Raw genomic sequence first — 15,619 nt, forward strand, 5'->3', positions numbered from 1 at the left:
TCGAAAAAAAAAGGGGCAAATACATGACTTCTCAAACAAGCTTCAAAGCCCAATAATACAAGGCGAGGAGCTTTTCGTACCGCTGTGAGGGCATTAGGTGTGTGTAGCCTTAAAACGCGCTAAGGACGGGCCAAGTCACACAAACGGCCAGCCAGTTCTGGGCAGAGAGGCAGGGCAGCTGAGCTCCAGATGTGCGAGAGGCTCAGGCATGCCTTGTGAATTTCACTGACTGACAGGACAGCCTTGTTTAGCGCTGGGAGCGATGTCGTTCCAAACCGCGGGCAGAAGAAAAACAGCTGCGGACAGAGCTGACAGCTAACAGAGTCCATGACTGGGGCATGTAATATTCAGACACAGGCGAGGCCGCTGTGCAATGGGCTGACAGGATTCACCATGGGGGGTGGGGGTGGGGGGGGGGGGGGGGGGGGGGCGTGAGGCATGACCTTCACTGCTGAGGAATGACGAGAGAGCTGGATGAAAGCGATGTCAAAGGACCAATCGGAGCGAAGCCCTCAACGCTTGCACTCCTGAACAGCCTCTCGTTAGCCCATAACCGCTGCCACCGCCGCCACCACCGCCGAGTGTGAATTTCATTACACCCTGAGACGATGAGCCCCACGGTCTCATGCAATTCCAAATGTCACCGGGCTGGGCTGACACCGGAGAGAACGAGCTATCGGGCTCTGCCAGGGCCCCGGCACATATCATTTCCATGTTCTATTTCACAGCGCTTCAGTGAGCCTCTCTCTCGCTCACCCCCACTCCCCCAACCCCCTCGCTGCGAATAATAATGTACTGAGCTGCCATTCCTGTTCTCAGGCTGAAGGGAGGGGGACAAAGGTGCTCTCTGTTTGAAGTGCCGAACAACTGCAAACACTCACACTGGGCCGCCCTGACCGAGGCGAGGCTGTGTAACACGGGACTGATCGAGATCGAGGTGGGGACACCGACGGCCATGGGGAGTGGGGTGGTGCAGGGGTGAGAGATGGAGGGTTGGGCCAACCCTAAAAACCTCCCTGCCATACAGACAGAGCCATCCCCTACTCCACAGTTTCACAATGAATCTGAATTGGACAGGTTGGGCCAATTACGCAGGTTACAATTACAAATTAACAATTAACCTGTTAGGATGAAATTGATTGACAGTTGTTGAAAAGGTGAGAGTTGTTAGGATGAGGATCCCATTGACAAACGTTTAAGGAACTGACAAACAATAAACAGTTTTTTGGAGGAAAGTTGAAGGCTCTCAATCACATATTTTAATAGGAAGTGACACCAATCCTAGTCAAAGACACACCTACATCCTCATGTAGCAGCCTACACTCCAGAATTATGTGACATCAGATCTCACTTCACAATACTCTTCATGTACAACTGCCACTTTGATATAGCTGTATGTATTTGCCAATTATACCCTGTTAACATCACACATTTGGCTATGATAGCAAGACTACAAATACTTCTGGTAGCCATGAAGAACAAACACCACTGACCTTAAATTTGCCAAAGGTGAAGGAAATGAAATCAAATAAAAATAAATTTATGTTTCTTCATGGGAAAAAAAATCAGTGGTGGTGATTTCGTATAAAACACACATGGGTGACAATTAGAAGGGTGAAAAGATATACCTGATGTCTTTTGAGACTTATTGGACGGGGGAAAGAGACAGATTCTTCAATGTGATTGCAATGCAGTGGGCAATCACAGGTCCCCCTCTTTGCAGTCCGAGCCACACCAGGGAATGTGAAACACATTATAAATCACTCCATCTACTGAGAGCACTGAGGATTCAGCCTTTCAGCTCCCCTGAGCTGCCTGACAGAAAAAGACTGTTCTTACTCATGCCTCTCAGAGAGACTGTGTGCCTGTGTGTGTGTGTGTGTGTGTGTATGTGTGTGTGTGTGTATGAGTTTAAGTGTGTATATATGTGTGATTATGCGAGTGTGTACATGGGTATTGTATGTGTTTGTGTGTATGCATGTGTGTAATAATGTGTGTGTGTGTATGCGTGCGCGCGTGTGTGCGTACATGTGTGTGTGTGTACTTGCGCGTATGTGTGTGCGTGTGTGTGTGTGTGTGAGAATATGTGTGTATGTGTATGAATATGTGCGTGCGTGTGTGAATATGTGTGTGTGTGAATATATGTGTGTGTGTGCGTGTGTGTGTGTGTGTGTGTGTGTGCGAGTGTGCGTGTGTGTGTGTGTGCACGCACGCGTGTGTGTGTGTGAGTATGTAAGAGCAGTTTGGCAGAGGGAGCACTCACAGCCCTCCAGCCTCCCTTCCTCCGGGTAGCATCAGCAGCCGCTCCTGGGGGCTGGAGCAGATGAAGACAAATGGGGGAACAGTCCTCACAGGTGTGGGAGTCTGCAGGGACCCGAGAGCGAGGGAGGCATTAGCAGGAACAGAGCCTTCCCACAGGGGCTGGGAAAACACCATCCTCAGACCACACTCACTGCATCTGCCTCTGAAAGGCACTTCTGCTCTTATTGATCAGAGAGGCAGGTGACGGCGGGGACTGACAACTGACTGACGTTTCCATGACAAAGGGAGCCATCCTTCTAATCCAGCCAGGGAGGGGCCCAACTCATCCAATTTCCTCCCTGCAATCAGATAGGCCCATAATTACATCTCTGCAGCCGGGATGCCTTCGACAGCACTTTGTCACAAGGAGGAAAACAGAGGGAGGCACACAGAAGGTTGACCCATTATAGGGTTTAAACAGCAACTGATGTTTCTCTCCCTCCCCTGTCTCTCTCTTTCCCTCTCATCGCAGTCATGTGACACCTCTTACTATCTCACTGGACTCACATGGGACCTCAAGGGTGAGCATGAAGCCCATATGAGCACATTATGGAGCTCCCAACCAAAGCCCTCTATAAGGAATTAACTCACAAGGGCCAAACTATAGTACTTTCTACACCTTAATAGTTGGCATAAAAGAAAATTATTATAGAAATATCAAATAAATTATTGTAATGTCTGTACACTGTAAGACCTCATAAATAAATCTCATAAATCTCTACGTAGGGCTTACTCTCCTTTATTTCTGAGATTACATCTGCAGGAAAACTACAGAAACATACGACAGCATTACTCCATTCTCCTGTTTTAGCTGTCCCAAAAGATATCCAGATCCAAATCGCCTCACACACCAGATTTACAATACCTGGGCAATGTTTTCGGTAGAATTCGTGCAATCCTCACAGCGGTGTCTATTTTATATTGTACTAGATACCTCTGAGATTCCATTCAGCTATAGCACGTGCGTGCTCAGCCTGCCTCTTCTAGGGATATATTTGCAACGTGTGGTTCTCCTTTGGCGAGCTTCTCAACGCAACCCAAGGGCTGTAAAAGAGAGTGCATCTAGACTGTAAATCTTCCGGCTCATGTCATAAATACGACTTCATTCTGCTGTGGGCCCGTGTGACCTCCTTTTGAGGATCGTCCTTGAAAGATGAAGCAAAGGCCCAAGCGCAGTGGTGTGAGGATTGATTAATATAGTTCCTTTCTTTTTTTTTCCTTTTTGTTCCCCCTTCGATGTCACAGGCGTGACCTTCTGCGATCGACACGGCTTCACCTTAGTATTTTGTGATCGCATTAAAACAAAGCCTAAAAAAAAAAAAACAATGAATACAAATTTGGAGAGCTTCCAACGACAGCACAGAAGATACCGATCTTCTTGCTTCTGGCTACGAGCCCTTCAGCAACTATCAATCAAGGTGACATTTAAACAGCTCCTCTCATGTAGAAATATCACGTCAAAACCAATCCTGCCTTTCGAAGGGGGGGGAAAAAACGTCAGGGTGCGCATCTCATGTGGGGAGAACTCAGGAAACCTGTTTCGGCTCAAAGGTATCTGAGTCATCAGACGAGAGGAGGGTGAAAAACTGGTCACAGAGAATACGCGCATCACAAAAAGCAATCCTGGGGCGTGATGCTTAGGGGACTACATTTGTAAGCAGGGGGTTTTCAGGGTTGAATCGTAAGTGGGGCACTGACATTTTAGCCTTGAGCAAAGCACCTGCACTGCCTCAGTAAGTCGGGCTGTCCATCTGAAGGGGCAGTCTGTCCAATGTTAGCTGTGTAAGTCACCCTGGAAGTGGGCATCTACTAAGCAAATAGCTCCTGGAGGCGTCTGCTCAAAACACACACGTTTGTTCTTTTTCGAAAACGCTGAACGTCTGTGATTTCATTTGCAAAATAAAAGAATAACAATCTGTAAAATAGGCATTCCAGGGCAGCAGTTATAGAAAAGCAGAACAGCAGAATCAAAACAAGCTGGGGTTTTATAAATAAAGGAGGTACACACAATTTGCATTTCCTCCAAACACACCTATATAAGCCTTTAAAGTGTTTCTGGTTTTTATTGAGAAGTCTTTTCACATAACCAGGCATCTCATTAGATCTGGAGCTTATCTGTGGGCAGATTGTGTGTGGTACAGGCCTCCAGTGTTCAAACGCCACCCAGAAAAACACTCAAAAAACAGGCTTTCTGCAGGCCCAGGGAAAAATTGCAAAATGACTATTCAAGAAAATTGCGCGGCTCTGATTCAAATTTTAAGCTCATGTAAAACGTAGCCACTTGCCTGTTCTTTCATCCTCCATTAGCTAATTAACTTTTAAAACTGTTGGATCAAACCAGGCCCCCCAGCCCTCACCCCCACCCCACCACCACCACCACCACCACCACCAAGGTAATTGTTTCCATACCATGTTAATCAACAGAGTATGTGACATCATCAACAAACCATCTTGGCATGCTTTAACGTTCCAGATTTAACAAGAATGAGCTAATACTGCCTCAGAAATTCTTACACACACAGAATGTGAATGATCAAACCTTCCTTGGCTTCCTTGGCTCCGGCATGCACTGGTGGAGTCCATGCCTGGTGGGGGTAAGAGAAATGTCTGAGAGCAAAGGGAATAAAAATGTGACCGAAATAATAAAAAATAAAAATCATAATAATAATCCTCGACTCAAATTCACTGTTAATCAACCCCGTGGAGGATTGTGAGGGAGGAGGACAAGATGGGAAAGTGCTGCTGTTGGAGAGCGAGTGATCTTTTCCAGACCAACCCACACAGGGCTTATTAAATACTCCAACAGCCCCTCCCAACAGAACAGTGATCTCTATAAAAGAACCTGTTGTCATATGTCTCCCAGCAGTCAAAGTTCTGCATGTTGGGGGGGGGGGGGGGGGGCTACATGATACTGTAATTACAAAGAAAATATAACACACACACTGACACAGAAAGTGAGAGAAGGATGGAGAGGGACAGAGAAAGAGAAAAAGAGAGAGAGAGAAAAAGAGAGAGAGAGAAGCTGAACGATGCTTCTAGTTGCAACTGGCTTCAGCCAACCACCAAGAAAATAAGTGGATCATTCTTTTCAATTTGCTGGGATATAGCCAGTATGACAAGGCAATCAGTTCTGTAATGTGAAATCCAGAGCACTGGACACAGGAAGAAGCCCTACCGAGTGGGTGGGGAGAGACATTACAAGACAAGAGGCTGCAATTCGCCCCTGAACCAAAGGCACCCTAACCCATCCCCTGCCTCCTGAAAAGAAGGCAACCCTGAGCTTTTAAGAGCTGGAGCGGCGACGCGCGTGGGTCCGGCCGCCCAATTACTCCGCGCCGCGGCCCCACAGACCTTTCAGTTGCTGTCGCCAATTAGAGGCAGAGACAGGCAATCTCCTGCGCCGAGGCACGGCAGCAAGCCTGCCTGACTGCACTCAATCCAGGCCTTAATGAAGCAGCCTCATTGGCTGAGCTCTCCCGGTTCAGAGTGGCTGAGGAGGAGGTCCTTGTGGAAAAGCAGAGAGAGAGAGAGAGAGAGAGGCAGAGAGGGAGAAAGAGAGAGAGAGAGAGAGAGAGAGAGAGAGAGAGAGAGAAACAGAGAGGCAGAGAGAGAGAGATAGAGAGAGAGAGAGAGAGAGAGGCAGAGAGAGAGAGAGATAGAGAGAGAGAGAGAGAGAGAGGCAGAGAGAGAGAGAGATAGAGAGAGAGAGGCAGAGAGAGAGAGGCAGAGAGAGAGAGAGATAGAGAGAGAGAGGCAGAGAGAGAGAGAGAGAGAGAGAAAGAGAGAGAGAGGCAGAGAGAGAGAAAGAGAGAGAGGCAGAGAGAGAGAAAGAGAGAGGCAGAGAGAGAGAGAGAGAGAGAAGGAGAGAGAAATAAAAGGAGGAAGAAAAAAAGACACAAAGGAAGAAAAGGGGCTCTGTCAGCTTAGAGACTGTGGCTGAAAGGCAAACATGCCCGGGTGAAAATGCCCCTCGGTGGGAAAAAAAGGGGGGGGTTCTGTGGCTTTCTCCTTCATCAAGGCGCAGGGCCTCAGGGGGGTCACGGGCAACGATGAGGGTTAATAACATCGATTTCACTCCTGTTCTCTGTGAGATGAATGTGCATGTTGAAAAACAAAGACTTACTTCTGGATGAATAACACTCTGTTTCTCTCTCTCTCACACACACACACACACACACACACTCACACACACACACACATACACACACACACGCTTATCACAGCATCCTTTTCCTCATTTTTTTACAACCTTGTCTGCTTAAATTGCAGTGAAACGAAACACATCTTCAGAGTGTTACTTCTCTGTTTCCCTTTTTTGTTTAAAACTAAAAGTATTTTTACACATAAAATTATATATCAAAGAAATGCTCATATAAACATATGGAATGATGGAGCTATCACCACCCTCTACAATGATGACTGCTTGAAACCAAATACCCTCCCTACAATCTTCTTCCACTGTGACAAGCTTGGTATGCCACTTTCTTTCCACTGTATATATTTCTACAGAATCAAATAGTTAAACAAGGTCTCGTTCACACTTAAAATTAAGGGGCATCTGACAACTGACAATGATTTCACACTACAAGCAGGCATGCATGCCTCTGTGTAATTAATATTTAAATCACAGGGAAATGCATGTCTTATGATAAATATGCCAAGGCTTATTATTTGTCTGCTTGAGCAAGCCTTGATTTATCGTAAAGCACTAAGTTCATTTTTGGATCCATTTACAGTTTTAAAATGATGGTTACAGACTTTCTTTATCAGATTGAAACCCCTGGTCTTATCATGTCAAAATATATAATCATACTTGAAAAATATGTATAAAAAATAAAATGAAATAAAAAAACAAACAAATAAATAAAATTGTGGGTCTCCAAGAAATAAGGACAATGAATCCTTATGTGGTACTTGTCAGGCTCTGACTCCATGGATTGGACCAATGACTGAAAAGGATCAGTTACAACAAAATTTCAAGGAGACTTGTGAGGGGGAGTGATATATGTTCAGCCTCTGCACTCACAAACCCTTCAATTCAGCGGGTCCAACCACTGCTGTTTTAATGTTTAGAACACGACAAATTAGCCGTTTGCCCAACGATGACGGGCTTAATGAAGTCATTTATTTTGGTTGTAAGGTTCGCGCATTACCCTGGCTGTGCGGAATTCCAGATTCAGGGTCTTGTTTATGACCTCACCAGGCGGAAAACAAGAGAGGCTCACAACCCCACCTACCCCCCCCCCCCCCCCCCCCCCCTACCCACCAACCCCCGGCTCCCACCCCACCCCCAGTACTGGCAATCAGACACCACAACCCACTTCTGGAACTTTCCAATCTCTCCAACAGTCCTATCCAGGACATTCTGAGACACCCCCTCTCTGGAGCATAGGATAATTTAAAAAACAGCAGACTTTTGATTTATAGCTTTAATTATGTACAGCACTGATTCATCAGTCTGTGGAAGTCACAGACAGAAGTCACTCGGGAAATAACAGTACGAGCAAATAAGATAATGATAATAAGATAACAAGGCATTTGATGTCAAAAGATTCAGAGGGACCATTGACTGGAGACAGAGTTTACATAAGGACTAATACAATACCACACAGCCACTGCATGTTATAAGTGCACTTCAGTATTATTATTATTATTTTCTCAGGAGACGCTCCTTTCCAGGGCAACTTACATAACCCACATTTTGCATATAATCCATTTATTCAGCTGGAAACTTACAGAAGTAATTTGGTTTAAGTATCAGGTTGAAGGCAACAGTAATTGTGCCCCATATGAATCTGGAATTGTCTGGTTACAGGCCCAGTTCTGTAAGCACTGAATCCTTCTATTACTCAGGGCATTATATGCAAACACATGGCTCCAACACCACTTCTAACATTACGATTGGTGGCGTCTGATCCTGCTTTTCACCTTCCCGAGTATTGCAATCTTGGCCTGTCTTTGTCACTCGCTACCTCCAGAGGTGGTTCAGTTCTTCTACCGGTGTATATGGCAGGTTATTGAAGATGTTTTTTTTGTTTTGTTGATACCTTGTACAATAATGCAGATTTGCCACCAGATCTCATGAAATTCAGATTGAAATCCACAGTTCTAAGTAGCATTGTAGAGTGAGGAGCTTGCAGCTTTTTGAGAACACTTCCCAAGGAGCCTAAACTCTGCCTCCCACAAGCTTGATGAATCTGCTGGGAGAAATTAAGATGTCACCTCAGCATCCAGACTTCAAAGCGGTGCAGGGAATTCCGCACTTAAACATTTCTGTGGGAACACCTTAGTCAGCTTCCCAAACATCCAGTCCATTACCACACAAACTGCCACTACAGCTGGCTATACTCCATGCAAGCACAAGACAATTTCACTACAGTCACTTCCCTGATGTCTGTTCAATGCCTTACCCATCAGAAAGGTCTGTAAACAAGCCAGCCTCCTCTACATCCAAACACACAGAATGTTTTGCCTGTTACCCCGCAGATCCCTCTTTGTCCGGAAAAAGCACCTGGGAAAGCGTTTTACCCTCACTGCGAATCTAGCGCAAATCTGGAGCAGCCCCGTCTGTCTGTACGGCTCCTGTCCTCACCTCCCAATCCAGCCTCCCCCGCGGCCTCACTCACTGTGCCTCGTTCAGCCAGCCCCTTCATACACCTGGTGACAAGCACGCGCTTGACTTAGATAAGCACGCCGGGACAGCTGTTTTTATAGAGCATGGTTGTCACTCCCTCACAGAACTGTCAGCCCTGACACAAGGGCTGGTGAGTAAGGCTACACTTCTCCTGCTTCCCTCCAAAGCTGTACCCTGTCACCTTACGAGCCCACACCGTGACAGCCTGAGTGAAAGCAAAGAGGAAGCACTCTGCATCTCTGTCACTCCCGCCACCCCAAGGGCAAGGGCCGATCATCACGGCGGCATCTGACTCCTGACAGTATCGATTGGCTGGGAAAGTAAGGGGGGCCATTTCTCTCTTAAATCGACTCCCGACGACCCTTCCCAGGGGCCATTGTTTGAAGCCGGGTGTTGCGAGTCGGGGGGCTGTGATGTAACCATCAATAACGGCCGCACGTTCTCCCGGGTACGGAGACAACAGAGAGGGGAGATGAATGGAAGGAAGAGTGAGGGGGAAAGACATCCCTCTGATCCGTCACCGACAGGAAGTCTCCCAGCCGGGCCCCTGCCAGAGGAACACAATTCAGCTTAAAACTCCGACCCGCTGAAAGCACTCTCTTCTCCCTCTCCGCTGTCACGAAGACGGATCTCCGCTGCGGGCAGGGCTGGGCGGGGCTCGGGAGAGTAGGCCCCAGACAAGGTGAGCCCTGGCCCGGCGTGACGGCTCCTCCTCTGGCGAGAGTGCTAATCTCCCGCTGCATTTTGACCCAAATAAAACAGGGAATTGTCAGGCAGATTAAGAAGGCGCATTAGCCCGCCTGGGCCATTAGCAGCGGCGGCGGCGGCGGCGGCGGTGCAGATCCAACCCATGAACCACCGCATCACCACAGACCCTCTGCCCTCCCCCCCTCATTCCATCTCGAACCCAAATTAGACCCCCGTCGGACTCCTTGTGGTTCCCATACCATCCACGCGCTCGCAGAGTCAAGAAGGAGGCTGAGAGGAGCTCCACAGGTAGGTACTTCAGGCTTATTAGCGGGAAAGCGCGCGGGCGATGATTAGAAGTAGTCAAAGAAATACGAAGCGCGGGGCGCGTTCTGCACTTCGTCTGTCCAAATTGGACGCCAGCCTGAAGAGGAGCACAGATGGAGCTCTCCGCCTGAGGAGCTAATCACACCAAACAGACCTCGCCGCGCATCCTTCAGTAGGTGCAAGTATCACATTAAATACATCTCCGGGTCCGTGCGAAAACAGTCTAAATCTAAGCAGTCGTTTGACTTAAAAACGCCACGCTACCAAAGCTTTAAAGCCTTGCTTCCGAAATAACATAAATAGACAAAGCTGTGCCGTGTGTCAAGCGCAGGACTCTACAGGGGAAAGCGGAAGCTAAGCGTGTGAAGTGCTAATCGCCAAATCGCTGGAAATTGGCTTGCCAGCTAGCTGCAAGTGCAGAAAACGCACATAATCTCCACTCACTGCTTTAAATCCTTATGTGCTGTCATTTTCTTTCAGCCAGATAAGCTAACAAGCTAAACCACCAGACACTGGATATGCAATATACAGCTGGCAGCGTTTTGTCATATTTAAAAATGACCCGAAATCTTAAATTGACAGGTACTGGAATTTTTCAAGGAGGCAGTCTTGAATAATGATTGATTATACTTTGTGCAGAGCAGAATAGTATGAACTTTTGAAATGTTCACTCATACAATTATACCTAAGGGGTTAGAAGTAATACCACTCAACACACACTCCCCTTTCCTGTAAATATTTAGAGACTGGCAGTCAGAAAGTAGTTAGAATGTGTTATATTTTCCATCAGCAATGAGCTGTAAAAAAAATCACAATTTGCTTTGGTTATTTAATCAACTGTGTGATCAAAATCATTTTTTAAACAAACCACCGAAAACTGTGCATTTCCACTGTATTTGCATATCAGCTTGACAGACCGCAGACTGTAATCGCTGGGTCATAAATCACTATGTGGCTCTGCCCCAAGCACTGACTGCCCAAAGGGGAGGAGTATTGGAGTCACTGTAAATTGGTCCAAGGTAGCACATGTTTAATTAGCGCGGTACGCCCAGTCTTTACGCCTCGCGGCCACGCCAAGTCCACACTGACGTGATCATGGCACCGGGCATAAGGGGCATCAGCAAATCAGATTCTTAAAGGATGGCGGAAAAAAATTACGGCGTGTGGCGTGGGCCGTCCGGTGAAACCTTAATAAGGATCTGAGGCAAAGCAGGCATTCCGGTTGGCAGGCAGCCTTATTTATTTTTCTTGCTATTCAAAAAGGCTTGAAGCTTAGGGTGTGGGGCTGTCATTCGCTGACTCCAGACTCCACCGGCTGTGTCCTCCGCCGCCGTGCTGATGTGTCACATGGTGTGTGACCTCTCCTTGATGGCAAAATGCCCAGCAGGAAAAGAAGAAGGGGAAAAAAATGAAGGGGGGAGGAGGGTGGCGGGGGGTGGGGTTCGGTGTCTATCACTGCCACTGCACACAGCAGATAATGAAGCCTACTATGAAGGGAAAATTGAATTCTTCACTTCAACATCCGGGCCCACCACCTCTGACAGGAAAGGCGATGTCTATAGCTGGGGGGGATGAAGTGGTGGGGAGAAGGAAGAGAGGGAACCGGGGCCATGCGTGAAAGCATGCCGAGGATTCACCTACGGAAAGAGAGGAGGGGAAAAAAAGGAGCCGCCTGCCAAAAGTAGTCTCCCCTTTGTGTCCGGAAGGCAGGCTTTTCCCTGTATAAGTATCACATTACCGCACAAGAGAGCCGAGGCGTCAGACCAGTCAAGTCCAGACCAACAGGGCAGCTGGCCTGGGATAATCCACCCTGAGAGAGCTCTCCACCTGGGGAATCCCAGCAGAGTTTCTGTTCTAATGGATGACACCAGACATTAGCAATCGTACCCAAGGACAACCAAATGACACCCAGATGAATGCAAAATTCAGCTGATCCCCTGAGATTTCTCAGCTAGACACCTGCAATAAGAATGTGTGAAAAAGGCGACCAAACCGAGGCAACGGCCCAGAGCTTGGCAAGGATGGAACACCCAGGGACTAACTGAAGCTGATGGCTTTTCCATCCTCCTGTTATAACCCCACCGGTCAAAAGATCTGAGAGGAGGACGAATAAAGAAAAGTATTCACATTTTGCCAACGCATAGCGTTAACCTAGAATCACGGGACTGTGTTTCAGCAGCAGGAGAGCTATAAATAACAGACTGGATCCTTGGGGGCAAATGAAAAGATGTCATTCGGGTCAGAGAGAAAACCGCAAGCCCCCCGCCCCCCCCCCCCGTCCGGGCCCCCAGGCAACAGATATGGACACCCATGACCCGGACAAATTGCCTTGGGGAGAAAAGTGATTGGTTTTCAATATCTGGGGAAAGGATGGCCTGGCCTCTGACCCCCTCCTGCACCCGGCTGCACAAGTACAACAGGGCGAAAGGGGCCGTCTCTGGGAAACAGATTACAGGACAGCATTACCTGCCAATGATTATGCCACACCGATCAATACAGAGCTCAGCTACACTGCAGAGAAAAGCACCGGCTTTGTTTTCTGAATACATCCTGTCCTCCCCATCAAAAAAAAAAAAAAAATCGCACTGGAGACAGAAGAGATGAAGGCATTTGTGATCACTCCCTGCAAGATGACCGACTCAGTCGAAGTCCCCGACACCCGCAGACTCTGGGCTTTATTCAAGGCCTGGATCAATACAATCTCTTCAGCTCAGCAGGAAACGCAGTCTGATCGGTTCCCTGCGTGACGTCCACTGTGTCTCTTGGTCTTACTTACACCCCCTCCAAAAAAAAAAAAAAAAAAAAATCAAAACACGAGGTATGCAAGTTTTCCCTGACAAGCTTCAAATGTAGAAACCCTTCTCTGCTAATTACTCCTGTTAATTATCAACTGTCACAGACCCAGCCCCAGCTATGGAATATAATTGATTTTTTCGTTCGCTTCGAGTAGAAGAAAGAATGAATTAATTCGACGCAGGAACATAACAGATAAGAATTCAGACAAAACTTGTGGCGACCTTGCTGTGTCCTTCAAAGTGTGGCAGCTCAGGCTTTGAGAGACACTAAGAACACCACTGAAACCGAATAGATGGTCAAGGTAGTGCTAAGGAATATCTGACAGGCACCTCATTTTGGACACTCTTCTTCAGGCACTGTGTTTCTGATCCAGGACTGTGAGCTTTTTACATTTTCTTACTGGGACAGTACCCAGGCCTACAACAACGTCTATACTGTCTCGTATACCAGCCTATCTAGACAGGTCTTGGGTCTCTGTGCGGATGTGTGTCATAGGAGCCTGGGATCTTAACATCCCTAAGAATCAGCCCTCTCTATCACTTTCATTTTCTGTGTCTTTCTTTCTCTCTTTCTTTTCTTTCTTTCTGTTGGACTCAGATCTTCTATCTTCATCCTTGGAAGGGGGTGGCGGGGTGCGGAGGTCTGGAATAAAGGGGGCCCCCAAGTTGGACGATGGCTCTTCCTCATTAATCCGGGTAGGGTATTTGGATCAATGATGCTGTGAGGTTTAATAAGTGCACGGGGATTGTTAAAGATGCCAGAAACAGATGGGAAATGGGTCGTGTCTAAGGCTAAAATCCCCTGACAATATTTCCCTCCTTCTCCAATGCCTGGGCTGTTTGCTGCTGCTGCTGATTAGATCAGAGCAGGTTATCTTTGAATGGGGGGGTGGGGGTGGGAGAGTCGCTCACCCCCCCCCCAACCCTCCTCTTCTCTAACACACATACTAGCTCAGGGGCCAGTGCACAATTTACTGCCCCCCACCCCCCCAAGGCTGTAAATCTTCACCCTGGGTGGACTGTGAGCAGGGTGATGGATTGTGTACTCTGTACTCAGAGAGTGGCTGGCACGCAAAGCCCTATTTACTGGGGGGGGGGGGGGCAAGTCGCACAGGCAGTGCTAATTCCCATTCAGAGACAAGGACAGGAAGGGGGGGGGGGGGCAGCACTCCTTGGAAGGGCTTTATCTCCTGCTTTATTTACGCCTGGCCTCGTCCTCACTGCTGGAGCACAGCTCTCTCGTTCTCTCTCTCCCTCTGTCTCTCTGTCTCACACACATCCACACCCACATACAGACACATGCTCATATACACTCCAGCATGCATTCACACACGCTCACTCATACCCACACACAGACATATGCTCGCACACACTCCTACACGTACTCACACACCCACTCACTCGCACCCCCCCATACAGACACATGCTCAAACACACTAAATGAATGCAATAACACATTCATGTTCATACATACACATACACAAAGACCCACACCCACAAGCACATGTACACACGCATGGACACACATATTTTCACACACACACACACATATTCACAGACGTACGTGCACACACAAATGCAAATTTACACATACACACACAGGCAATGAAGAGCAGTCAGAGGGCTACATCTCAACAATCAATTTCATGGCCCAGATCAGGAGAGAAAAGGATACTCTGGTTTCAGCGCAGAAACCAAAAAGATCAGCGCAGAGGCTTCTCCATAATCAGATTCAAGTAATAAGCCAACAGCAATTACAATGTGATTTTCAGATCGACATAATCTCATTTGAACTGCTTCAAACAGTCTGGGGGCATGTTAACCATTCGGAGACTGAGCCTTTTTAGACGCGGCTACAGGCTTCACAGAGAGAGATGGCTGTGCGCTGTCACTGCCAAACCTCCCCCGGAATCAGCCCTGTCACCATGTAAGGATAAGCAATTATATTTAATTAGCTCTATTTACAGCCCAGCAGAAAAAACAGTGTGTGGTATTTAAGTAACTGCGTCTGTGTCAATATGTCATTAAGGCTAATGTGTCTGGGAGGGGGGCAGGAGACCTGACAGTGGCAGTACCAGATGTCTGAGCAGTCACGTTTTCGGCTCAGCGTTGGTGTGACGAACCTGTGCTTTCTTCGGAGAGATACCGACAGAGAGAGAGAGAGATGACAGACATGTCACACATGCTGTGAGCTCGGCAGAAAAGGAGGCAAGCTCTCCATCCAAGCCCTCAGTGCAGGGTATCCAGAGATTGTTGCTTTTTTTCCCCACAACAGTAAAATATGGTTGGGGGAGGGGGGGTTGGGGGGTGGGGGAAAAAAAAAAGATTTATGTAATTAAAGATTTAATTATACAAAACTGCTTGGTGGATTGACTACAGGAATTGGCCTATGAGCGCTCCTCCTGTTAAGCTTGCTGCAGGATAGCACTCCCTGCTATCCCCCGGTGTTGGTTTTCAGTCCTGGGGGGGGTGGAGGGGGATGACAGGGGCCGGGGTGATATGGGGGTGGGGGGGGGGTGGAGGGGGATGACAGGGGCGGGGGGTGATATGGGGGTGGGGGGTGAGGGGGGGGTGAGGGGCAGGAGGTTGAGCCACTGGTGCACTTAAACGGGGTGAAAGGGGATACGGTAAAGAGGCCTTGGTGGAGCGCTCAAATTCTCTGATTTACAGCTCACAGATCAAGGACAGCATCGAGCGATGGCTCTCACCTGGCCTTTCATCAAAGTCCTCTTACTGGCACGAACCATTTCAGCACAGAGGTGTTGACAACTCATGCCAGAATATAGAGAAAACAAGATCCCCGAACAGTAATAATACATGTTGGTTTGTTGTCACTGGCTGGTTGTTGTATTCCAGTGTGGCTGCAAGGGCAAAA

Source organism: Megalops cyprinoides, chromosome 8 (genome assembly GCF_013368585.1).
Source record: "Megalops cyprinoides isolate fMegCyp1 chromosome 8, fMegCyp1.pri, whole genome shotgun sequence".
NCBI lineage: Eukaryota > Metazoa > Chordata > Actinopteri > Elopiformes > Megalopidae > Megalops > Megalops cyprinoides.